Here is a 25,841-nt window from a genome sequence, read left to right on the forward strand (position 1 = left end):
AGTGGCTCACACCTGTAATCCCCAGCACTCTGGAAGGCTGAGGCGGGCAGATCACGAAGTCAGGAGATGGAGACCATCCTGGCTAGCACAGTGAAATCCTGTTTCTACTGAAAATACAAAAAATTAGCCAGGCGTGGTGGCAGGCCCCTATAGTCCCAGCTGTTTGGGAGGCTGAGGTAGGAGAATGGAGTGAACCCAGGAGGCGGAGCTTGCAGTGATCCGAGATCCTGCCACTGTACTCCAGCCTGGGCAACAGAGCAAAACTCTGTCTCCAAAAAAAAAAAAAAAAAAAATATATATATATATATATATATACACCCTCTGTCTTCTCCATACCCATATGTCCCCTTCCGTGAGAGACTTCCTTTCATTTAATCCATATAAAAATCAAGCCTACTCTAAATGAAAAATACTTCGACATAGAAGCAGCATTAACTAGTTAAGTTTTATTAAGACATTAATAAAATCTAGAAAACCATAAAGAAAATCTGGTCGCGTTTTGAAGCCCTCTCCTAAGATCAGATTCCCCAAAAGAACAAAGTGTATGGGGCATATAACAAAGATATTTTCCTAAACTAAGAATGCAAATCAAAATAAAGGCAAAATCCTACTGAGTGAAGCAAAAATTGTAATTCAGTAGCTCAAGACTTGACCAAATGTCTATTTTTAATCCCTATAATCATCCAAATAACTAGGAATAGCAGAGAAAATTGTGTCTCCTTTCTACAGAGACACGTGGCTGGCTTTAAGAAACTCAAACACATCAAATTCCCACCTTACCAAACAGATAAATTGGAAAGGAGCTTAGTATTTTATTTTTAAATTATTTATTTACCTTTTTATTTTTTAGAGAAAGGGTTTCACTCCGTCACACAGACTGGAGTGCAGTGGCATGATTATAGCTCACTGCAGCTTCTAATCTTGGGCTCAAGTGATCCTCGCTCCTCAGCCTCCCAAAGCGCTGGCATTACAGGTGTAAACCACAGCAACCGGCCTATTTTAAAGAATTAATTACCATATACCTTAGAATTGTAGCTCCTTTATAGGTCATTCAACATGTGATGCAATTTTTTACAAGTGCTATTTTTTTTTTTTTTTTTGAGATGGAGTCTCACTCTGTCGCCCAGGCTGGAGTGCAGTGGTGCAATCTCCGCTCACTGCAACCTCCACCTCCCAGGTTCAAGTGATTCCCCTGCCTCAGCCTCCCGAGTAGCTGGGACTACAGGCGTGTGCCACCACACTCAGCTAAGTTTTTGTATTTTTAGTGGAGACGGGGTATTTTTAGTGAAGACGGGGTTTCACTGTATGAGCCAGATTAGCCATCTTCTAACCTCGTGATCTGCCTGTCTTGCCCTCCCCAAGTGTTGGGATTACAGGTGTGAGCCACCACACCTGGCAACAAGTGGTAATTTTCAACTATGCTTCAAACCATTACACAAGCCAAGTACATCTACTCAAGGCACTCTCAAGTTTCCATTTACTCCCATTTTAGTCAACAAAATAAAATGTTAAATTGGAACATATTTCACATGACCCTTAAAAGATCAACAAAATGCTCCTGAAAAGTTCTGAGCTCAACAACTCCATTAATGAGAAAAAAACAAATCAACTGGATATAGGGAAGATGCTGCACATAAAACACAATTGTGAAGAATATGCAAGATATTGCCAAAAAGTTACTTAAGTTTTCATCATAGATACTTGTCCTTAAGTCTGAGATAAAGTATATACTCATGTAACTAAACTCGTTTAAAAGGAAACAAAGGGGAAGAAGAAAAAGAACTTCCACTTTAGAATCCACATTTTCAAAGGCCTCCATTATTTACACCATTGCGGGGAAGAGAATTTTTCTCTGCTGTATTTGCTTGAAAGAATTAAAGGTGTAGGGCAAAAATTCTTGGAAATTATGTAGTTTACGATCCTCAAAAGTGAGAAAAATGAAGCCCAGAAGAGAAGGCCTTCCAGGAAAATTCCAGAGCCGGAGGTAGACCCAGTACATTGTTTTTGTTTTTGTTTTGAGAGGAAGTCTCACTCTATGGCCCAGGCTGGGGTGCAGTGCAGTCATTTCACTCACTGCAACCTCCACGCAGTCCCCTCAGTGAGTTGGCGAAGCAGTCTCGCTGCGAGGGAAGGCGGGGAGGGCGGGGAGGGCGGCGGAGTCTCCCACTCGCGGTGACCCGTACCCCGCCCCACGAGTGGGTCCTCGCAGGGCCCCCTCTGCCGCACGCGGGGACCAGCCACGCTGCGGGGTACGGGGCAGAAGCCCGCGCCCGGGTCCATGCAGTCCCCTCCGCGGCAGACGCGGGGAGCCGGGGAGCAGTGGGGACCGGCCCCCACCCGCAGGGCAACCGGGACTCCCCGCGCGGGCCCACGCGGTATCGCAGCAGGCGCGAAGCCCCCGGTGCCACACGGGGCCGAGACAAAGCCCAGGCGCAAGGACCCCGGATCCCGACCTCGGACCCTGCGGAGCGGAGCTCGGACCCTGCGGAGCCGAGCTCGGACCCTGCGGAGCCGAGCTCGGAGCCGCCACACCCGGGGCAGAGACCCCCACCCGGTCTGGAGACCCCGTCGCCCATGGCGCAGTCTCACCTCAGGCCGCCGCCTCGCAGCCCTAGCTCCTCGCCGCGGCGCCTGGGCCGACTGGAGCGCAGCTGAGCAGCCGACAGAGCCACGGCAGCCTCAACAATGGAGCCCCAGGGCGGGGCCGCCGCCGCGTCGCTTCAGCGCGTGTTGCCCGCTCAGGATCCGGCTCGGATCAAGGAGCTGCAGCTGGCGCGGGGCTGCGGCCCGGAAACACACCCTGCAGGTGCACACGGCCCCGCCCGCCGCCCGCCGCCCCGCCCCCAGCGGAGCCGGGCGCCCAGGGCCCGCCCCCCGGCCAAGGGGGAGCCAGCTGCGCGGAGAAGGTGGGGCCTGGGGGAACAAAGGGAGGTTGGGCGGGGCGGCGCTGGGACTGGGCGTGCGGGGTACCGCGGGAGGACCGGACCCAAGAGCTGGCCGGATCCTGGCCTCCTGGAAGACCCAGCTCAACGTCCACCTGGAGTCTACTGTACAGGACGCGCTCATCTCAAGCCCAGAACTCAGGCTTTTAGGACAGAGAGCGAGAGACAGGCTTGCTTTACAAAAAGGGAAACTGAGGTCCAAGGAATAGGATTGCCTGCTGCCCGAAGTCACGTAGTCCCATTCACTCGTTCACCTTGTCATTCAGCAAACATTTGGAAGCACGGATGGTGGGCGTTAGGAGTGAAGTAGGGCCGGGCGCGGTGGCTGGCGCCTGTAATCCCAGCACTTTGTGGGGCCGAGGCAGGTGGATTACTTGAGGCCAGGAGTTCGAAACCAGACTGGCCAACAAGATGAAACCCCATCTCTGCTAAAAATACAGAAACTTAGCCGATCGTGATGGCGCGTACCTGTGGTTGCAGCTACTGGGAAGGCTGAGGCAGGAGAAATCGTTTGAACCAGGGAGGTAGAGGTTGCAGTGAGCTGAGATGGTGCCACTGCATGTGCTCCAGCCTGGGCGACAGAATGAGACTCCGTCTCGAAAAAAAAAAAAAAAATTAATAGATGGGAAGTAGAGGCGAACCTAGGCCTTCCCTGAAGGAGCTCGGCCAAGGAGTACCTGAAATGTCTCTGCATCACTTTAAGGTCTGATAAACGAACCAGGAGCGAGCACTAATCACTTCCCTTTCCTGCCTCAGAGCTTTCATGTGTTTGCTGTTCCCCGCCTGAAATGCCAAGTACCAATGGTATTTATTTATTTATAGAAATGGGGTCTCCCTATGTTGCCCAGGCTGGTCTCAAACTCCTGGCCTCAAGCTATCCTCTCCTCAGCCTCCCAAAGTGTTGGGATTGCAGGCATGAACCACTGTCCCCAGACCTGATCGTCTTTAAAACCTCTTTCCTCATCTTATTTGAGCTTCCTGCTTCATGTGACCCCACACCCTTGGTTTCCCTGTACTCCCATAGCTGCTCCTCGGTGGGTCCCAGGGACCCACCCCCTTCTCTGCCCAACTTGTATATGTCTGGACTCAGGCCAAATGCCCTTCCATTTGCACTGGGCACTGCCACAAGAAATCTCTTGCTCTTCCGGGCTTCACAAACCATCCACATGCTCTGCTGCCTGCCAGAGACATCCATCCCATCAGATGCCCAGCCCTGACCTTTCCCAAAGCTCCAGCTGGACGCAGGGAAGCATCTTAAATTTTCCACAGGCCAAAACAGAGTGCTTTATTAGTGCCCTAACCTGCTCATTCACATTCTTGTGATTCTCTGTGAACAGCCCCTCCATCCACCCAGCTGCTCAGGTGAAAATCTCAAATCCTCCTCCAGTCCTTCCTCCCAGAACCTCTCATGCAGCCCTCTGCCTTCCTAGGACACTGAGCACCCCTCACTCCCAGCGCCGGCTGGGGTGCTGTCTGAGTGGCTGCCACCCACGTGGCATGAATTGTGACCTTTTGCCCGGTGTGGTGGCTCACGCCTGTAGTCACAGCACTTTGAGAGGCTGAGGCAGGCAGATCGCTTGAGGCCAGGAGACTGGGACTAGCCTGGCCAATATGGTGAAACTAAAATACAACAATTAGCCAGCCATGGTAATGCGTGCCTATCATCCCAGCTACCCTACCGAGGAGGCTGAGGCAGGAAAATTGCTCGAACCTGGGAGGCAGAGGTTGCAGTGAGCCAAGGTCACACCACTGCACTCCAGCCTGGGCAACAGAGTGAGAATCTGTTGCAAATTAAAAAAAAAAAAAAAAAAAGCAGAAGAAGAAGAAGGAGAAGAAGTGTGACCTCTCTAAGGCAAGGCAGTGTCCCACTCTGATTCACTTCCATGTGTAAAACAGGACCTGCACCCTGAAGGCACTCACCCAGGGAGGCTGCTGGGATGGGTGGATGCACAGTTAACGTCTTCTTGGTGGCTGGGGCTGACCCCATCCCCATCGCTCTTCCCACACACACCTGCACACTCATCACTCCCAAGCTTGCACCCACCACTGAAAGCCTGTTCCTTAATCTGATTTGCCTAACAAGGTCCCCGGATGAACAACACATGCTTCCCTACCTCTCCCCTGCTAGGGCCCCACCGTGTTCTGGGATGTACTCAGGGATCAGGAGAACAAAACCTCAGGGAGTGAAAGGACATTCCAGGGTGCAGGCCTCTGCATCCCCCTCCATGCCCTCACCCCTGCCTGACACACCCTCACCCCTGTACTTGACCAACTCCTACCAACCCTTAAAGTCTCACCAAATTCAGTGGTGGCAGCCACACCCTAAAGTGGCTGACCACCCCCCAGTGACCTATGCCCTTGCATAATCTTCCTGACCTTGGGTACGAGCAAAACCGGTGACTGGCTTCTAACCCATAGAGCCTGGCGAAAGCAATGGGATGTCAATGTCACAGTGCATCACCTTCGCACACTAGAGAGAACGGTTCCGCCTGCAGGCGCTGCAGGAGGGAGATGCTGTGCTGAGAAAGGACCTTTGGAGGGGCCCGTAGGCAAGGAAGCAAAAAGCTGGGCCCTTGCCAAGCGGGTCCGAGGAAATGAATTCGGCCAATAACCTCGGCGGACCTGGAAATGGATTCTGCCCTGATGTAGCCTCAGATGAGGATGCAGCCCAGCTGCTTAGCGTGAGATCCCAAGCACACGACCCGCTAAAATGTGCTCAACTCCTAGCTTGCCAAAATTGGCTTAAAGGTGTGTGTTGTTTTGAGCTTCTAAGTTTTTAGTTATTGCCTATGAAAGTGTTAAAATATGAGACAATAACTTAAGTCCCCTCCCCATCACACACATTCTGCTTTCTGGCATTCATCACAATTATACTTATTGATTTAAAATCTCCCTCTTGACTGGGTGCAGTGGCTCAGGAGTTCCAGACCAGCCTGGCCAACATGGTGAAACCCCATCTCTACTAAAAATACAAAAATTTGCTAGATGTGGTGGTGCAATCCTGTAATCCCAGCTACTCGGAAGGCTGAGGCAGGAGAATTGCTTGAATCCAGGAGGCAGAGGTTGCAGTGAGCTGAGATTACACCATTGCACTCCAGCCTGATTGACAAGAACAAAACTCTGTCTCAAAAAAAAAAAATTGTCTCTTGCCACTAGCATGAAGGTTCCATGAGAAGAAAAATGGAAACTCTTGCTCATAACAGTGCCCCAAATGCCCAGCACGGTGTAGCTCTAGGGCAGTTAGTCGATGGTGCATGCTGCTGGTTGGAGGGCCCAGCTGGTCCTCCCAGCTGCCTTCTCTTTGGTCACATTCCATTATAGAGAACAGAATAGTTTCTTGCCTTTCCAGAGTCCCTCTTAGTGGGGATTGGCCTAGTGACATTGTCCTGCCCCGGGAGACATAAGTGGAAGTTGGCTGAAAGGTTTCTAGCCTTGGTGTGCTGGGACAATTTGAACCAGGTCATGACAGCTGACCGTCCATTGTGTGGGAATTCTGCAACTTGGTTGTTCAACACATTCAGTACTTAAAAATATTAAATAATATAAACTCGCAAATTAAAAAATGCATTAGACCAGATGCAGTGGCCCACGTCTAACACATTGGAAGCCTGAGGCAGGAAGATCACTTGAGCGCAGGAGTTCAAGACCAGCTTAGGCAAAAAAGGAAGACCCTGTCTCTACAAAAAATTTTAAAATTAGCTACGCATGGTGGTGTGTGCATGCAATCCTAGCCACTCAGGAGGCTGAGATGGGAGGATCGCTTGAGCCATCTGTTCAAGGCTCCAATGAGCTCTGATAGTGTCACTGCACTCCAGCCTGGGTGACAGAGCCAGACCCTGTCTCAGAAATAAATATATTTCATATATTAATAAATTTATAATAAATGTATATATACACATTTATGTATTATAATTATATATTTAGACATAAATATCTATTTCTTGTTTTATTTATTTATTTATTTATTTATTTTGAGATAGAGTTTAACCCTTCTCACCCAGGCTGGAGTGCAATGACACAATCTGGGCTCACCGCAACCTCCGCCTCCTGGGTTCAAGTGATTTTCCTGCTTCAGTCTCCTGAGTAGCTGTGATTACAGACAAGCACCACCACGCCTGGCTAATTTTTGTATCTTTAGTAGAGATGGGGTTTCTCCATGTTGGTCAGGCTAGTCTTGAACTCCTGACCTCAGCTGATCTGCCCACCTCAGCCTCCCAAATTGCTGGGATTACAGGTGTAAGCCACTGTGCACAGCCTATATTATATATTTATATATTATAATTATGTATATTAATTTTATGTAATATATATAAATATAAATATAAAAACTTTCCTTGCCTTCTCTTGTTTCTACCTACAGTCAGTCCCATGACTTCAAATACTATCTACATGTAGTAATTTTAAATTTATAGTTTTTTAATATATATATATTTTTTTATGTTGTTGCTGTTGTTGTTGTTGTTGTTGAGACAGAGTCTCGCCCTGTCACCAAGCTGGAGTGCAATGGCGCAGTCTCAGCTCACTGCAACCTCTGACTCCCGGGTTCAAGCGATTCTCCTGCCTCAGCCTCCCAAGTAGCTGGGCTTATAAGCGCCCACCACCACGTCCAGCTAATTTTTGTATTTTTAGTAGAGACAGAGTTTTGCCATGTTGGTTAGGTTGGTTTTGAACTTCTGACCTTAACTGATCACCCACCTCGGCCTCCTAAAGCGCTGGGAATACAGGCGTGAGCCACCTTGGCCAAAATATTTTTCTGTTTCCAAACATTTTATATGAGAGGAAAGTGGAGAATAAATTATCTGACACTCTACTGTAAAAAAAAATCTTTGTGCCTCTCTTCTTTTCATCTTTCCTAAGTGCACATATTACCAAAATGTCTTTAGGTTGAGGTCTCCCCGTGAAAACTTTACAGGGTGTTGTGTCCTCAGCCACCCTCCTGTCTTTTCCTAGTCCTGGCATTTTAGAACTGTCTGGGGATGACCCAGGATACCCACTGTGGCCATGTCTATTGGAGGGTCTAGTGAGTATCAGCCCCAGGGTCATCTCATCCCCAAGGACAGCCCGAGGTAGGGGGTAGAGTCTCTCATGGGAGCAGCTGGATGCTCTTGGCCTTAGAGGAATCTCCTGGTATAGTTTCATCTAAAATGGTGACCCCTTAGGGTTATTAAAATTTTAGGACATTAAAATGAATGGACAATACAACGTAATGTCATTAAAGCTAGGTTATTGAAACTGTTCCTCCAGCCGGAGCTTTTATTCCTCGGAGACACATTGACGATCCGCAAATGGGATGCTGATATTGAGAGGAAAAGGCAGAAATGATTTCTGCTTTCTAGATTGTCTCAGACTTGCGAAGAGAGAAAAATTGTCCCAAAGGACAAGGTAACCCACCCCAGAGAGGATGTGCAAGAACCTGAATATGAAAATGCACTTAAGGCACACAGGAGGGCAAAGAGCAGTGCGAGTGCCTCCTAGGTGGTCACTGAGTGCTTTACTGAACAGGATGGGTGTCCCGAGGGATAGAATGGCCTGCCGTGACACTTAGAAAGGTCTGTGTTGGAGTCAGCAATGCCTCTCCCTGAGTTTGTTACCTTGATAAGGCTTGTCCGCTTATTTGAGTTTCAGTTTTTCATTGACTATAAGATACATGTTGTCAGTACAGCTTGAAAGATAAAGGTACTATTTCCAAAGTAGCAAGGTAAAATGACGTATATAATTTGCTAAAAATTCATATTTATTCCTTCCCCAGAGTGAGTGTAGTAGGTTTTAAAGGTCTGTTCTTTTTAAGGGTAATTTCAAATGGAATTGTAGGACTTAGCTTTGTCAATGCTACTGGTGAAATAAAAGTATGATAGATAAATTGATGATTTACAAAGATTCACCAAAATGTCAGTTCCCCTCTTGTAGCATGGTGAAGAATTTATGACAGTGGATACATCTGTATCCTCTTATCCGGATATCTGAGGGGTTTCTTGGTGTTGTTTTTTGTTTTTTTGGAGACACTGTGTTGCTCTGTAGCCCGGCTGGACTGCTGTGGCACCATCTCTGATTACTGCAACCTCTGCCTCCCGGGTTCAAGTGATTCTCCTGTGTCAGCCTCCCGAGTAACTGGGATTATAGGCACCCACCACCACACCCAGCTAATTTTTGTTTTTTTTAGTAAACACGGGGTTTCAGGCCTGGCACGGTGGCTCATGCCTGTAATCCCAGCACTTTGGGAGGCCAAGGTGGGCGGATCATGAGGTCAGGAGTTCCTGAGTTCCAGAGCAGCCTGGCTAACATGGTGAAAAACTGTCTCTACCATAAATACAAAAATTAGCTGAGCCTGGTGGCAGGCACCTGCAATCCCAGCTACTAGGGAGGCTGAGGCAAGAGAATTGCTTGAACCCGGGAGGTGGAGGTTGCAGTGAGCCAAGATCTTGCCACTACACCCAAGCCCAAGCGACAATGCAAGACACCATCCTCACACTTGACATAAACCCTGGCTGCAGAGTAAAATCAATCACTTGTGGAGAATTTTTAATATAATGATGTGTCAATTTCAACTATGGATAAGGCCATTTAGCCTTAGTAAGACCTATCGTGTTAAGATTGTGCCTGTTTTGCAAAATTTCATGTCATCATCCCACTTGTTATTCAGGAAACGTTTTCTCTTGAGTTTTAGGTTCAGTACTGAGGCTCCTTGATGGACAATACATTTTCCAATTCTGAGGACAAGGCAGAGGAAGCCCCCTCTGTGAGAACTTTCATTTTGCTTCTGGAAAAGTACATTGAGTCAAATATAGGAAAGGCTTGCATGGTGGCTGACAGGTTCGCCTGCTTTATCATGCTGGTGTTTTATCTTCTGGACAGAAGTAAAAGGAACACAGCTATATCTGTCTCTGTGTAATAACTCAGGACTTACCTGAGTAAACTCTGGGGTGTCATGAGATGAACTGCTACCTCCACTTAGAGAGGCTTCAGGGACAAAATTTCAAGAGATTTCTGAGGGATAGAAGAGCAGGGCTGCCTTATTCTCGGATCCCAGGTAACTACTCAGAGACCGAGGCAAGGGCTGGGGACACCCAAATGCATATACTAGGTGTCTTTGATACAGCCTCCATTTCCTTGCTAAATCTATGCAATGACACACTGAGAAATCTGGCGAGTGGGGCTGAAGATCCCTGATGTGTCAGTTCCAGGGTTGGATGGAAACAAGTGGTTTCAGTGGACATTGAAGTAAAGGGAGGTGAGCTGTGAGGAAAGAGCCGTCGAAGACTGGGGAGACTCGGAAGTTGGGGTAGAATGTCGACCCATAAGCCAAGGAGTGCAGATGCACATCGATTTGTTAGGGCTGCATAAATGAAAGAAGGACTTCACCAACACACTAAGTTTTTTCAACAACCGATTGTATTCTTTCAATATTTGTAAGTATTGATCTTTTGGAAATGTTTAATGAGATTTCTTATATAATTCTGCATTCAATTTATGCCCAGGTCACTTTGCTATTATACATTTATGTGCTGCATTTTTATGAATAGACATTTTCTCAAATTTCTTAATTATTTTGCTAAACTATGTGTTAAGAGTTTTTTCTAGAGGTCCACCTTCTTGACTCACTTTTCTGATGAGAAATCTATCAGGTTTCTCTACAGTGATTTTCAAATTTGATAGCTCCTCAAGGTGAGAAGCTTAATGTCAACTAAGAAATGAATTACCACTAAATAATCTTCTCCTTTCAAGATGCTAACCGTGTTTTGTCCAGTGTGAAATCTCACATGTACCACAAGCGTTACTCTGTGAAGAAAGGATTTCTCATGATTTTTCAAGGCATAACTTCTCCAGTAAGAAGTGTTTGGTATTCCAAGAGAATTCATTGCCCTTGGAAAGACTTTCCCTTCTTATTTAGCTTATAAAGGATTTCCTTTCTTATTTTCCATTTTAGCAGCATTTTATCACTGTGTTTTCTTGTGAACATCAAGCCTAGTGCTTGGCTGAATGTTTATTCACAGAAAATACAAATAAAAGGTTCATCCAAGTAAAGTTTTCTTAGGTTATTTGACAACAAATTGCACATAAAAACATTTTCACACTGAACACAGGGCTAGAGATTCTCTACCTGAAAGTCCCACACGTTTTAAATTATTCAAACTGTTGCTGAAGACTTTTAGTTTATCATGTTGACAGTTTCAGCTCTCTCGTGTCATTTATGATCAGATCACTAACAAGTCTTTGGTACACACATGTCGTACAATTTCTCTTCCATATGAATTTATTGATGTGGACTGAAGAATAAAGGCAACTGAAGTAACGTCCATGTTGGGTATAGTAATTCTTCAAAATGTGGGTCATTTGGCATGTTTAGATGTTACACTACAGCTGAAGTCTCTTCCATATTCCTTACGTCCATCATTCCTAACACCATGTCATCTAAAGTCAGAATATGTTCTGAAGACATTTATAAGTTTCTCTCCAGGGTGAATTTTCTGATGTTATTTAAGATTAGTACGTTGACTGAAGGCTTTCCCACATAAATGGCATTCATATGGCTTTTCTCCAGTGCATGTTCTCTCCTATCATCTAAGGTCAGAAGATAGACTAAAGGCTTTCCACACATAGAAGACAAGCATGTGGTTTCTCTTCAGTGTGAATTCTTGTGTGTCCTCTAAAGCCAGAGCTTTGACTAAAGACTTTCCCACTTTTATCACATTCATAACACTTTTATCCAAGGTGAGTTCTCTTATGTCTTCGAAGGTTAAAGGATTGAATAAAGCCTTTCCCACACTGATGACACTTCTACGGTCTCTCTCCCGTGTGAGTTTTCTCATGTCTTCTAAGGTGAGGACGCTGAGTGAAGGATTTTCCACATAGATGACATGCATATGGCCCGTCTCCAGTGTGAGTCATCTTGTGCCGTCTAAGGTGAAAGCAACCAGTATAGGCCTTTTCACATATATTACATTGATATGATTTACCTTTAGTATGAATTTGTTTATGTGGTTTAGGGGACAACTGATTACTAAGGGATTTTCCACACTGTTTGCTGACGTAGGGTTTCTTTCCACTCTGAGTTAACAAACACTGAGTCATTGTGGAACTGTGAGTGCAATCTTCTCCCAAATCATTACATTCAAAGGGATCCTCCAGAATGAGAGAGTTCTCCTTTAGAGACAAAGATTAAAAGCTCTTAATGATTTACCGACATACATCTATACATTCATTTCACCACCTTTGAATCCTAGACCAACCATTCAGTGGTAGAGCCCAGTTGAAATGTTTCCAATGTTACTTGTGTGAAAGGAAATTAAATTTTGGCACCCCAAACTCATTTAACCAAAGGGAAAAATCAAGCTGGGAACAGGGTCACACAAACCTGCCTCCCCCTTCTGGTTCCTAAATAATATGGCTACAAGATGAAAAGCTACATGCCTCCCCCATATTTTGCCCACAAGGAGATTCCTGATGAGCTGTTAAAATTACACCATGACAATGCAAACTGATAGCTTGTCTTTACAGGCGCAGTCATCCCCAGTTCACCAGACACAAATGCATATCCAATTGTTTCCCTGCCCCATTTTGCCTATGTTGTCTTATATAAAATGCAGCTTTCCTGCATTATTCCTCTGCCTCATTTGTTTATGTCATCTTATGAAAAAAAATCCAGATTCACTAAGCCAGAAAAATTCATGAATGACTATTTTTTTCTACCCAACTTTTACATGAAAATTGTGTACTTCTCAATATCCCACCCTTTCCCCCTTTAAATTTGGAGAAAATTATCTTTGGAGAAAGGTATACACCTGTTCCCCAGGTGCATGTCCTTAACTCTGGCAAATACATCTCCTAAAATGATTGAGACTTGTCTCGTCATTTTTCTCGATTGACACTTGCGTACACATTGTCTCCTGCAGACACAGATATTTTCTCTTTTGTAAGATCCCAACTGCAGAGTTATTCCATTGATTGTGATGATATCAACATCTTTCAAAGTCTGAGCATGAGTAATGTGTATGCACTTGTTCTATTTTAAAGATCTCATGTTATGGTTTACAACACAGGTCACTTTATTCACTGAATTCAAAGTATCAAATTTTTTTTTTTTTTTTTTGCTTAGAAAGCACTTAGTGCCAGCCTAATTACACTCAGGTGACTGTGCGTCATTACTAACTTAACCCATTACCAGATCTTTAACTTAGATGACTGGTGTACAGAGCTATAAAACTCACCATTGTCATACCGGTGGATGCATCTTTTCTGATAGGATGCATGGTTATCGTGTGTTTTTTCTTAAGGGCACTTTCCTTGTCTGAAATAATTGAAAAATAAATTGTTACCTTGGTATTATGGTAATAAAATTGTTTGAAAAACCACAAGGCCTGTTTACTTTTTTTCAAAAATTGACACTTAGATGTGGCAAATGTGTCAAATGAAGAAAATACTTCAATAGAACAGAAGGTACAGCGTCAGCAATTAGAAAAGAGTCTTAAAATTAAAATGTGAAAAGATTTAAAATGGACATGAGATATCAGGCAGGTAAATAGAGGGATAGTCTTCACAGGGGTATCGGTAAAAGAGTCAGCATGTGACAGTTTAACCCCAACGAGTACATGAATTATCCTTTTCCTGAAAGTAAAAGAAAAGGCAAGAGGACACAAGAGTAGCATCTGACATATGAACAAAAATGATGATACCATCTAAGGAATTCTGCTCCAGTAGCTTAACCTACATTTTAGAAATTACCACTCATTTAATAAAACCTCTCATTAATATTTGACTGATATTATTCATTGACAAAGCACCTCCTCCTATTAGAGCACAGGACCCTGTTGATTACCCAGATTCTGGCCTTGGAGAAATTCTCTTCCTTCCCGCCAGAGCTCTTTTCCTTCCTCCAGCTGCAAAGTTATATAGGATTTGCTTATCTGGTACCCTGTTAGTGGAAACAGTACATGTGTTTTGAGTTCACTGTCAATAAATGTGCATTATCACCAACTGTAAGGCAGGCTATCAAGGAAGAATAAAACAGTGAAGGTCAGCTCAGGCCACAAGACCTAGAACACAGAAAACTCCCCAGGATTTTTTTGACCCAACATGAGACTAGAAAATAAATCCAAATGAAAGGTCCATCAGGAAAAGGAAATTCAAAACAGTCAGGACCTATGAATGCTGAGTCCATGCCTAAGTTCCAAGACACAATGCAGAATACACAGTCTTTTCAGAAAGAGATTAATTAAACCTCTGCACAGTATGTTTATTATTATTCTCATGCAGAACAAAAAAAAAAATTTGATTTACAAAAATAATTGATGTTCTATACAGAAAAGATATTGCTATTGTTTTCACTAATTGGTCTCAGCCTAAGCATAGCGACTAAAGCAGAAGAGTTATTTAGAAAATATTAAATTTAATACATTGAAAATATTCATTAGGCCGGGCGCGGTGGCTCAAGCCTGTAATCCCAGCACTTTGGGAGGCCGAGACGGGCGGATCACGAGGTCAGGAGATCGAGACCATCCTGGTTGACACGGTGAAACCCCGTCTCTACTAAAAAATACAAAAAAAGTAGCTGGGCGAGGTGGCGGGCGCCTGTAGTCCCAGCTACTCTGGAGGCTGAGGCAGGAGAATGGCGTGAACCCGGGAGGCGGAGCTTGCAGTGAGCCAAGATCACGCCACTGCACTCCAGCCTGGGCGGCAGAGCGAGACTCTGTCTCAAAAAAAAAAAAAAGAAAAGAAAATATTCATTAAGTTCTCAGGTCTGTTCTGAGTATTAGACACTGAGTACCAAGGAAATCATGAAATCCTTGTCAAGATTACATTCTAATTGAGTGACAAACTAAATAAAACAAAACAAAATAAAATAAAATAAAGATATTTCTTTCAGACTGATTTAGAGAGCTCAAACTTTTTCAGATAAGATCTGTGAGAGAATCAGAGAAGAGATTAGAGTTAGATATGGGGAAGCTGTTCCAACACTTATTGAATGAATGAGTCAATGTGTGTCTACATACATATGTGAATGTTGAGGGACTCACCGAGGGACACCAGGTGACTGTTGTTTTCCAGTCACCAACAACTGGATGTGTCCATCCAGTTCTCTTGGATGTGTCCATCATGGCCCACTCTTCCTGGGTGAAGTCAATAGCTACATCTTCAAAAGTCACTTTCTTCTAAAACATCACAGACACTTTAGTTTAGACAGAGAATCCCTTTTAACGTCCAGAGGAGGAAGGCTGAGATGACATAGGTAGGAGCTGGGTATGCAGAATTCCCAGTGTTTTAGGTTCCAGCCAGTTCATTCTCAATACTAAGCTGGTATCTGCCTTTCCGATTCATTCACAGAGACGTACCCACTCTTAATCCATTAAACTTTACTATGAAGAAATATCACATGAGGTGTGGCATAATATAGCCCAGATATTTTTCAGTAATGTGTTAATCACCTGTACATAACTGATTATAAAATTTTCGCTTGAACCTTCATAAATAAAACAAATTTACCATGAATTTCAAGAAAATTACAGAGTAGTCACAAGACAAATAACCATGATTTACTACTTTTTAAACATGACCGTGATTAAATAAATTATTTCTCTAGATAAACCACAGGTTTCTCACCAATCAAATGGTTAAAAGACCTATTATGTGCTTTGAATAATCTAACGAAGTAATAGAAAACATGTTTCCTATCTAGCAAATATTTATTAAATACATGTCATTGGTCCCTTATTCATTAAAAAGTTAGAAAGTAATGAACCAGACTCCAGCATTCTTCAGAACTGAACAAGTTTTACGCAGAATATAGGATTCAATTTATACATAGAGTCACTCTAATGTTATGTCATTCAGGTGTTCATGACAAGGCTTGAAGACAGTCGAGCAGCACAAGACAAGACCGCTGAGGCTGGTACACTGAGGAAGTCTTAGTCTGATGATTCCTGTGATATGAAGCTTCCTGTTCTCAACTTTCTCTGGGCAATCCAAACATCAGTTATCACTGCCTCTCTTTTAACTTTACCTTGTCACTTGGCTTGTTCAAGGATAAAAAGACCTCTTTACTGTTTTGCGTTTTTCTAACCAGCCCTTATGAAGCACTTCCACAGAACCCTAAATTGTACTCTATCTACTATATTCCTTCTCCTGAGTGTGCAACCATAATTAAATAATTGTATTTCTTATATGTTACTTTCAGTTACCAGAAGGTGAAAAGGTTAATTATCAAAAGGTAAAATGAATGGGGATAAGAATAATAATGACTTCTTTAGTTGTCCTTTTGCAAAGTTTTTAAAAGCACAAATATATTTTATCAAACTCTCCTTTTTCCTCAGCACTGTGCAGCTCTTGCCCAAGGCCTATCACACGGGATTTATTGAACTCAGCTGCTAGAACATCAGCCTCATTATTGGGCTGTGATCTTCTGCTCTTCACGCATCTCTATTGCCTGCATTCATCAAAATCCTAAGTCTATTTCAGCCAATGGTACAGTTAATGGGTCAATTATTTCCCTATGAGGTTATAGGATGGATAGAAGAAAAAGAAATACATAAATGAGACCTCTCATGTCTTTTTTTGTAAATAGCCTGAATAGGGGCTGGAATAAAGTAGTATAATATTAGAAATTATATTGATAATTTAGGAATCTTTGACACATGATACCCAACCTAGAGTCCTGAGAAAACTTAATTGGAGGCCAGATACCTGAAAGTCTCCTGATTGCATTTGGAACACCCAGGCTGGATGGATTTTGCATCATAAAAACAAACAAAAAAAAGAATAAAAATGAAACACCCATGCGAACTGCAGAAAACTGCCCATTTGCCAGCAATATGGGTGTCATTTCAGCAGAAAGAGGCATCCCCTACTCACTAGTGAACGCATTGTCAAGAACTCAGTCTCTCTCTGTCTTCTTCTGGATTTCCACTTGCAGACACTTCAGGCACTAAAAAAAGCTGAGGTTGGAGAAAGAACAAGTGAGACACCAGCCTTGTACACAATTTTCAGACCAACCTGTGATGAAAAGCCAGACCTTCACTGAAGTGTGACACCACCTGCACCACAGCCTGACCAATACACACAAACACACAGAGGCCTCTCCTCTTTCCCCAAGGTCAAAATTAGGAAGCCTATGACTATGGTTTCTGACAAAGAAGGAACACAGATATCTTGTGAACGAGAACATTAAAAGCACTGAGTTTTGTATGTTAATTGACACAAGTCCAGATATTCAATTCCCTCACTGATTTTAAAATACAGGGATCCCTGACTCTGCCCACATGTGGAATATGATTTCCACCTGTAGATAAACACTGTGGGATTTCTCAGATTTTATTATCCCAGCTTTATGCCCTAGCAATGTTTCTCCAACACCAATCACAGCCTTCTGAAGCCTTACTCCACTTTTACTTTCTCTCAATTTCGACTTTTGTATTTCCCCTTGGAACTTGGAAATCAATCAAGTAAGAATCTGTTTTAGGGTCAAGTGCGGTTGCTCTTGCCTGTAATCCCAGCACTTTGGGAGGCCAAGGCAGGTGGATCACCTGAGGTCAGGAGTTCGAGACCAGCCTGGCCAAAATGGTGAAACCCCATTTCTACTAAAAATACACAAATTAGCTGGGCATGGTGGTGCTTGCCTGTAATCCCAGCTACTCAGGAGGCTGAAGCAGGAGAATCACTTGAACCCAGGAGGCAATTACAGTGAGCCGAGATCCTAACACTGCACTCCAGCCAGGGCGACAGAGCAAGACTCTGTATCCAAAAAAAAAAAAAAACCTGTTTTAGGATGGGGATAATCAATTCAGGAATTTATTTCACTTGGAGGGTCAACACTCCCATCCTGCTGATCTAGCCCTTAAAATCCCCTGCATCAGAAATTCGCAGCAGTACCCTGGGTCATGGTGTTTCTGTCCTGTGTATACAGTCACAATCCTCTAAGATGCTCAGAAAATACAAAATGACTTAGGGCCGAGAGAAATGTAGCAGCTCAATCTGATATTTTACTAAGGTGGTATCTAAAATTCTTGCAATCATGGTTTATATTAGTCTTTGTTAGTTGCAATATCTCTGATTATCATGATACATATTTGCTGAGAAATACTGATGTCCATGTGTATATTCATACATAGATATGTAGGTATATAGACGGATATGTTTATATGAATGCATGTGTTTGAGATGGGGGAAAACATGCATGTATTATTTCCCTGCTAAAAATAAAAAAAATAAATATATTTTATGTACAAATGATAATTATGTTTCATAAACAAAAAATTAACTGACCCATTTGTACATGAAGTCCAGGAAAAAATAAAAGGGGTAACTTTGTATTAATTGTGATGTTGTGCTTACAGATATACATAAATTTCCTTATTTAACCCTTATAATAACCCTGCTGATGATAGTTTATTTACCAGTTCAATAAATGATCAACAGAGTTTGAAAAATATGACAAAATTACAAAACTAGAAAATGACACAGCAATACTTTTAATTATATTCTGCCTTGTCACTGCCTCTTCTTGCTTTTTTACAAAATTACTCCCCTAACCAAGGTTCTCTATGATTCTGGGGACTCCAGGATTTAGACCCCAGTTCCCAAACTTCACTGTGTCTATTTTTACTGCCACATTTTAATGCACATTTACAGACTTCAACAAGCACTTTTCAATATCAACTTTTTTCTTATTCCTTGGTCTATTTCCTACATCTGTTTATCAAGGCTTCAGTAACATATGACTGCATCTGCCTGTCCCTTCCATGAATGTACCTGACAGTACATGTATTATGTAGTCTATAATTCAAGCAGAATAGATATTCCTTCAAAAAAATAAGATATTAGAGAATGCCTACAAAGCTTCAGTGAAACCAGCTGTAACCCTTAATATTATTACCATGTAAACTCTTCCTCGAATATCAAAATAAGATTTGGACTTTAGAGAATATTTGTGTGTGATTATAACCCAAACATGAACTAAAAGTAATTTAAATGGTCATATACAGACTGTGCCAGGGACAAACAAGGACAAATATTATAAGAAAATCAAAGCACACTTATTTCCTAAAGGACTCTTGTGTGGAATCTATAAAAACTATTTCAAGATATAGAGATTAAATATATTTCAAAACAGACACATACACAAGCAATCTTTAGGATAAATTTTTTAAAACTTATGTTATGGGTCTAAAATTTTCATTAATTCATGGAAAAAATGTATTGACAAACTTCTCACCAGAGCAGGAATAACAACTTACGTATTTGGTGACTTCAAGATGAGAGCCTGCACAGCTTAGTATCTCCCTCCAGATCTCTCTCTCTCTCTCTCTCTCTCTCTCTCTCTCTCTCTCTCTCTTTTTGTTTTTTGACAGAGTTTCACTCTTGTTGCCCAGGCTGGAGTGCAATGGTGAAATCTCAGCTCACTGCAACATCCACCTCCCAGGTTCAAGCTATTCTCCTGCCTCAGCCTTCCAAGTAGCTGGGATGACAGGCATGCGCCACCACGCTTGGCTAATTTTGTATTTTCAGTCGAGACGGGGTTTCTCCAATTTGGTCAGGCTGGTCTGGAACTCCTGATCTCAGGTGATCCACCCGCCTCAGCCTCTCAAAGTGCTGGGATTACAGGCATGAGCCACAGCGCCGGCCCAGATCTCTTAAAAAGTCATGAGGAAGGAGCCATTCTGCATCCTCAATATTACCTTAATATTTTCAGGACTCCCATAACAATTAAGAGGCTGACTTGTGACTTCCTAGCCCTTTCAGGGCTATTTAGGCCCACCTTAGTGAAGTATTAGGAATGCAGCATTAGGTCTCAAGTTCCTGGACACCAAAACCATGTTCTCCAACAGATCTTCAGTAAAAATAGCTGATGTCTATATTCTTTTGCCTGTCCTTTCCCTTCCTTTTAATTCAGAACTGCGGTCTCAAAAAGTGCTATTATTTAGTAGATTCTCTCAATTCTCAACACCAGCACTATACAGTGTTGAGTAACATCTCAGGTGCTAGGGAAACAGCAGCTGACATTCTAGTAAAGCACAAATAGAAAAGCAAAGATCACCACAGAGTAAAAGAGAATAGATTTTTTAAAAGTATGAAACCAAAACGAATATATATCAGATTACACTATAAATGGAAAATCCTATTATCTTGACTGGATTGCAAGTCAAAACCTCTCATGGCTTCCAACATCCAATATATTCAAAGCAGTTCAGGAATGGTGAAAGTGGAATGGAATTTAAAATTATTCTAAGGTTGCATGTGTGAAAGCACCATGCCCTGAAACAAAATATTTATTTTTAAAGCGCATAATGAACACTTCATAGAAAGTTTGTGTAACCAGAGAAAAAATCTCATATTTTTTAAAAAAGGAATATGCAACATATTTACATATAATAAAATAAAATTAAACTAAAATAACAGCAATGGAAGACACAATCTGACCTCTGAAAATCAAGGGAGAAATCTCTTTTAAATAAACTTGGCACAATTTTTAAAGTAAGTTATGAAAAATAATAATACCTGAATATAGTATGTAAAAGTACCAACACAATAAAGCTAAAACAATATCTGTGGAAAAATTACTTGCTGTACATTATTTTTAAAAAATGATCTAAGTACTTTCCTCAAGAAGGTAAATGAATGAAATTTAAAAATTGCCTGAGAAAATCTGTGAAAGGAAATGAATATAGAGAAGCAGAATATAATTTAACTATAAACTACACAAATAGAATTTAAAAATAAGGCCGGGCGCAGTGGCTCATACCTGTAATCCCAGCACTTTGGGAGGCGGAGGCAGGCGGATCACCTGAGGTCAGGAGTTTGAGACCAGCCTGACCAACATGGAGAAACCCTGTCTCTACTAAAAATAGGAAAAAAAAAAAAAAAAACAACAAACAGGCGGGCGTGGTGGCACAAGCCTGTAATCCCAGCTACTAGGGAGGCTTAGGCAGGAGAATCGCTTGAACCTGGGAGGCGGAGGTTGCGGTGAGCTGAGATCATGCCATTGCACTCCAGCCTGGGCAACAAGAGCAAAACTCTGTCTTGAAGAAATATAAAATAAAAATAAATTAAAAATAAGTGGCAGCCAACATGCCCCACATGATTTTCTGTGATGAAAGAAATGCTCTATATCTACATTGTCCAATGCAGTAACTACCACACATATGTAGTTACAGAATTTCTAGTTTGGCCACGAATTTGGCAATTACTACTAAGGATATGCCATTTAGTTATTTAATTATAATTAATTTACAGTTTATGGCCACATGTGACTAGTAGTTACTCTATTGGTCAATGCAGATCTAGAATCTTGGAGAAAGCAGTTAAAATAATGAGATACGGTCAAAACAAAAATGGAAAAGGCACACAAATAGTGAACACAGAATATGAGAATGTGAAGTAACAATTCACACAGTAAAATTTACTAATGAGATGCTGCCTTGATGGGACACATGTCTGATGCTATTCAAGGCTTGTCTTGTTACAGGTAGAAGAGCAGGAGCAGGGCAGGAGAGGGCTCTTCCCCTACCCACTAGAAATGTCAGGTGATGGCCTGTTAATGATCACTTTGCCTCTCTAACAATGATAATTAGGCAGCACCAGAGACAGGCCATTTCCTGGTGGTCTACACCTGTTAACATCAAAAATGTTAATTAAATGCAGACCCCAGGAAGAAGCAACTTCTTGGGCATGCATGTTAAGAGACAAAAATGGCAAAGTATAATCTTCCGGGGACACACTCCACTGGAAAAGGAAAGAAAGCCTCAGACGGACACGCATATAACTCCCTAAACACACCGTGCATGCCAATTCCAAAGGGTAAGGAAAGCACTGTGCATGCCGGAAACTCTCCCTAAAGGCAGAATCGTGGGAAAGAGGCAAGCCCATCCCAGGATCAAGGTTAAAGGCCCTTCTCTTTTCTCTCTTGGACCTTCTGGCATCCACTTGGGTCTCTTCCAGGAGAATTTTCCTTTCCTTTCTGTTCTAAAGCCTTTTTAAATAAACTTCCACTCCTGCTCTGAAACTTAGTCTCTTTTTCCGCTGTATGCCCCTCAGTCGAATTCTTTCTTCTGAGGAGGTAAGGACTGAAGTTGCTTATGGACCCATGCAGATATGCTGCCAGTAACTCGAATCTCTTCTACTGGTAACAGTATCATTGTAAGGGAATGAGGCCGGTTCACATCTCAGTGCTCGGAGAACTCACCAAAAATAAAAAGTTGGAGGATGCTGTGAACTTATCTACCTTCCAAGGCAAGTCCCACAAGCAAGCAGCAAGACTCCCTTTCCCCAAGGTCTTAAACTCTTCTGATGCTCCTTCTCTGGGAAAACGCATCCTCTGGCTTCCCCTTATATAGGAAAAAACAATTAATAAACCTAATCAGCACTACATTCCAAGAGACATGCCCTGATTGCACAGATACTGAACCTAATCAAAACTGCATTCTGGAGACACACCCGGTTCAATTTGATTGGATTTTTGAGACAGCTACTGAAAACCCCACATAAAGTTGGAAACCAAAAAGTTAAGGCTATGTTGAAGGAAAAATAGGAAGATTCTTTCCTTTTTTCATTCATAAGTACTTTTTTTTTTTTTTTTTTTTGAGATGGAGTCTTGCTCTGTTGCCCAGGCTAGAGCGCAGTGGTGAGATCTCGGCTCTCTGCAAGCTCCGCTTCCCGAGTTCACGCCATTCTCCCGCCTCAGCCTCCCGAGTAGCTGGGACTACAGGCGCCCGACACCACGTCCGGCTATTTTTTTGTATTTTTTTTAGTAGAGACTGGGTTTCACCCGTGTTAGCCAGGGTGGTCTCAATCTCCTGACCTCATGATCCGCCTACCTCGGCCTCCCAAAGTGCTGGAATTACAGGCGTGGGCCACCGCATCCGGCCTCATAAGTACTTTTGAGTGTATTATATGTACTAGAAAGCATTCGCAGTCATGGGGTACAGCAAGAAACCAGACAAACTAGAGTCTTATGGAGACTCTATATTCTAAAATTATTTGGAAGTAAACTGGACTTGAAAACAAATGGAAAGTGAATAGATATAAAAAGTTTCAATGCTCATGATGACGTAAAAAAATAAAATATATTGCAGAAATGAAGTCAAGAAGTGTTAGGGGTCATATGGTACTTCTAAGGCCGTTGGTATCCTCTGAAACTCAAGCAGGCTGAAGACATTTGCATAACTAAAAGGAAAGCAGATGCTAATAGAAGACAATGAAGAAAGGGCCTGAAAGGCATTTCAGAGACCTTGGCTGGTGGCAGCCCCTCCCTTCAAAGGCCTGGAGGCCTATAAGGGAAGACTGGTTTTGTGGGCTGGGCCTAGGGCTGCACCACCCCGGGCAAGCGCAGGACAGTGCTCACAGCATTCTACCTCCCAACCACTCCAGCTCCAGCCATGGCTAAAAAAGGCCCCAGCCACAGTTTGGGTCACTGCTTTGAGGGTGCAAGCCATAAGCCTTGGCAATTTCCATGGGATATTAAACCTGCAGTTGCACAAAGTACAGGAGTGCGCTGCTGATAAACACATACCCAAGACTGGGCAATTTACAAAAGAAAGAAGTTTATTTGGACTTACAGTTCCACATGGCTGGGGGGAGGCAGAAGGCGAAAGGCATGTCTTACATCACAGCAGGCAAGTGAGAGAATGACAGCCAAGCAAAACTGGTTTCGCCTTATCAAACCATCGGAACTCGTAAGACTTATTCACTACCACAAGAACGATATGGGAGAAACTGCCCCCATGATTCAATTATTTCCCACTGGGTCCCCCACAACATGTGGGAATTGTGGGAGTACAATTTGAGGTGAGATTTGGGCGGGGACACAGAGCCAAACCATATCAGAAGCCTTCACCTGGATTTCAAAAGATGTATGGAAAAGCCTGTATGTCCAGTAGAAGCCTGCTGGGGTGGAGACCTCATGCAAATGTCTACTACAGCAGTGCAGAGGGAGAATATGGGGTAGGAGCTCCCACAGAGTCCTCACTGGGGCACTGCCTAGTGGAGCTCTGAGAAGATGGCCACCATCCTCCAGACCCCAGAATCATAGATCCACTGACAGCTTTCACCCTGAGCCTGGAAAAGCTTCAGGCACTCAATGCTAGTCCTCGACAGCAGCCACGGGGACTGACCCTTGTATCCAAAAGAAAATACCATAAAGACACGTGCACTCATATATTTATTATAGCATTATTTGCAATAGCAAAGACATGAATATTTTCTCTATCATCGGATAGAGAAAATGTAGTATATATACACCATGGAATACTATGCAACCATTAAAAAAATTATGTCCTTTGCACCAACATGGATGCAGCTAGAGGCCATTATTCTAAAATAATGCAGGAAGAAAAAACCAAATATCATATGTCCTTAGTTATAAGTACGAACAAAGCGCTGATTATACATGGATGTAAAGATGGGAACAACGGATACTGGGGACTACAAGAAGGGGAAGGGAAGGTGGGGACCAAAACCTGAAAAACATATACACCATGAAATACTATGTTTTCTACCTGGGTTACAAGATCATTCATACTCCAAGCCTCAGCATCACACAATGTGCCAATGTAAAACCCTGCACGTGCATTCACTGAATCTAAAATAAAAGTTGAAATTTTTTTTTTAAAGAGGTGAAGATGTGGGCCGGGCGCGGTGGCTCAAGCCTGTAATCCTAGCACTTTGGGAGGCTGAGGCGGGCGGATCACAAGGTCAGGAGATCGAGACCATCCTGCCTAACACGGTGAAACCCCGTCTCTACTAAAAATACAAAAAACTGGCCGGGCGAGGTGGCGGGCGCCTGTAGTCCCAGCTACTCAGGAGGCTGAGGCAGGAGAATGACGTAAACCCGGGAGGCGGAGCTTGCAGTGAGCCGAGATCATGCCACTGCATTCCAGCCTGGGTGACAGAGCAAGACTCCGTCTCAAAAAGTAAAAATAAATAAATAAATAAATAGGTGAAGATCTGAATAGACATTTCCCAGAAGAAGAGATACAAATGGCCGACAAATACATGACAAAATTCTTACCATCTCTAATTGTCAGGGGGATGCAAATAAAAACCACCATGAAATGTCACCTGACACCTCTTAGAATAGCTGTTATCGAAAAGATGAATAGTAAGTATTAGTGAGGATGTGGATAAAAGATAACCCTTGTATATTCGTGGTGGAAATACAAACTACTATGGCCATTTTGGATAATAGTATGAAGGTTTCTCCAAAAATTTTTAAATAAAACTACCTGCTGATGAGGCTGTTGAGATATAGGAACACTTTTACACTGTTGGTGGAATGTAAATTAGTTCAACCATTGTGGAAGACAGTATGGTGATTCGTCAAAGACCTAGAACCAGAACTATCACTTTACCCAGCAATCTCATTACTGTGTATATACCCAAACGAATATAAATCATTCTGTTTTAAAGATACATGCACACACATGTTCATTGCAGCACTAGTCACAATAGCAAAGACATGAAATCAACCCAAATGTCCATCAATGATAGACTGGATAAAGAAAATGTGGCACATATACACCATGAAATACTATGTATGCAGCCATAAAAGGGAATGAGATCATGTCCTTTGCAGGGACATAGATGGAGCTGGAAGCCATTATCCTCAGCAAACTAACCCGGGAATAGAAAATCAAACAGTGCATGTTCTCACAAGTGGAAGCAGAACAATGAGAACACATGGATACTGAGAGGGGAAAAACACACACTGGGGAGGCAGGTGGAGGGAGAGTATCAGGATAAATGGTTAATACATATATGCATTGGAATATTATTCAGTGTTACATAATAATGAAACCCTGTCATTTGTGATAACATGGGTGGACTTTGAGGGCAGTACGTTATATGAAATAGGCCAGCCACAGAATGACAATTACTATATGATTTCACTTGCATTTGAAATCTAAAATAGACAAACTC

General features: G+C 42.9%; 2 protein-coding genes and 1 pseudogene across 3 annotated transcripts in view; all 3 read right to left on the reverse strand.

Annotated features, from left to right (window-relative positions):
* Window positions 1–2,717, reverse strand: part of LOC144330715 (SH3 domain and tetratricopeptide repeat-containing protein 1-like) — a 397,029-nt gene extending 394,312 nt beyond the window's left edge. The window contains exon 1 of the mRNA XM_077943037.1: window positions 2,590–2,717. The gene's annotated coding sequence lies outside the window, so the exon portion shown is untranslated. The remainder of the gene's footprint in view (window positions 1–2,589) is intronic.
* Window positions 1–25,841, reverse strand: part of LOC144330568 (uncharacterized) — a 310,405-nt gene that overhangs the window by 245,305 nt on the left and 39,259 nt on the right. The window lies entirely within an intron of this gene.
* On the reverse strand, window positions 11,366–16,867 carry LOC144329484 (zinc finger protein 705D-like; annotated as a pseudogene). The gene is made up of 5 exons (XR_013397101.1): window positions 16,785–16,867; window positions 14,954–15,088; window positions 13,756–13,851; window positions 13,148–13,227; window positions 11,366–12,083 (listed from the first exon to the last, which is right to left on the reverse strand). The product of XR_013397101.1 is annotated as a zinc finger protein 705D-like (transcript).

Source organism: Macaca mulatta, chromosome 8, assembly GCF_049350105.2.
Source record: "Macaca mulatta isolate MMU2019108-1 chromosome 8, T2T-MMU8v2.0, whole genome shotgun sequence".
NCBI lineage: Eukaryota > Metazoa > Chordata > Mammalia > Primates > Cercopithecidae > Macaca > Macaca mulatta.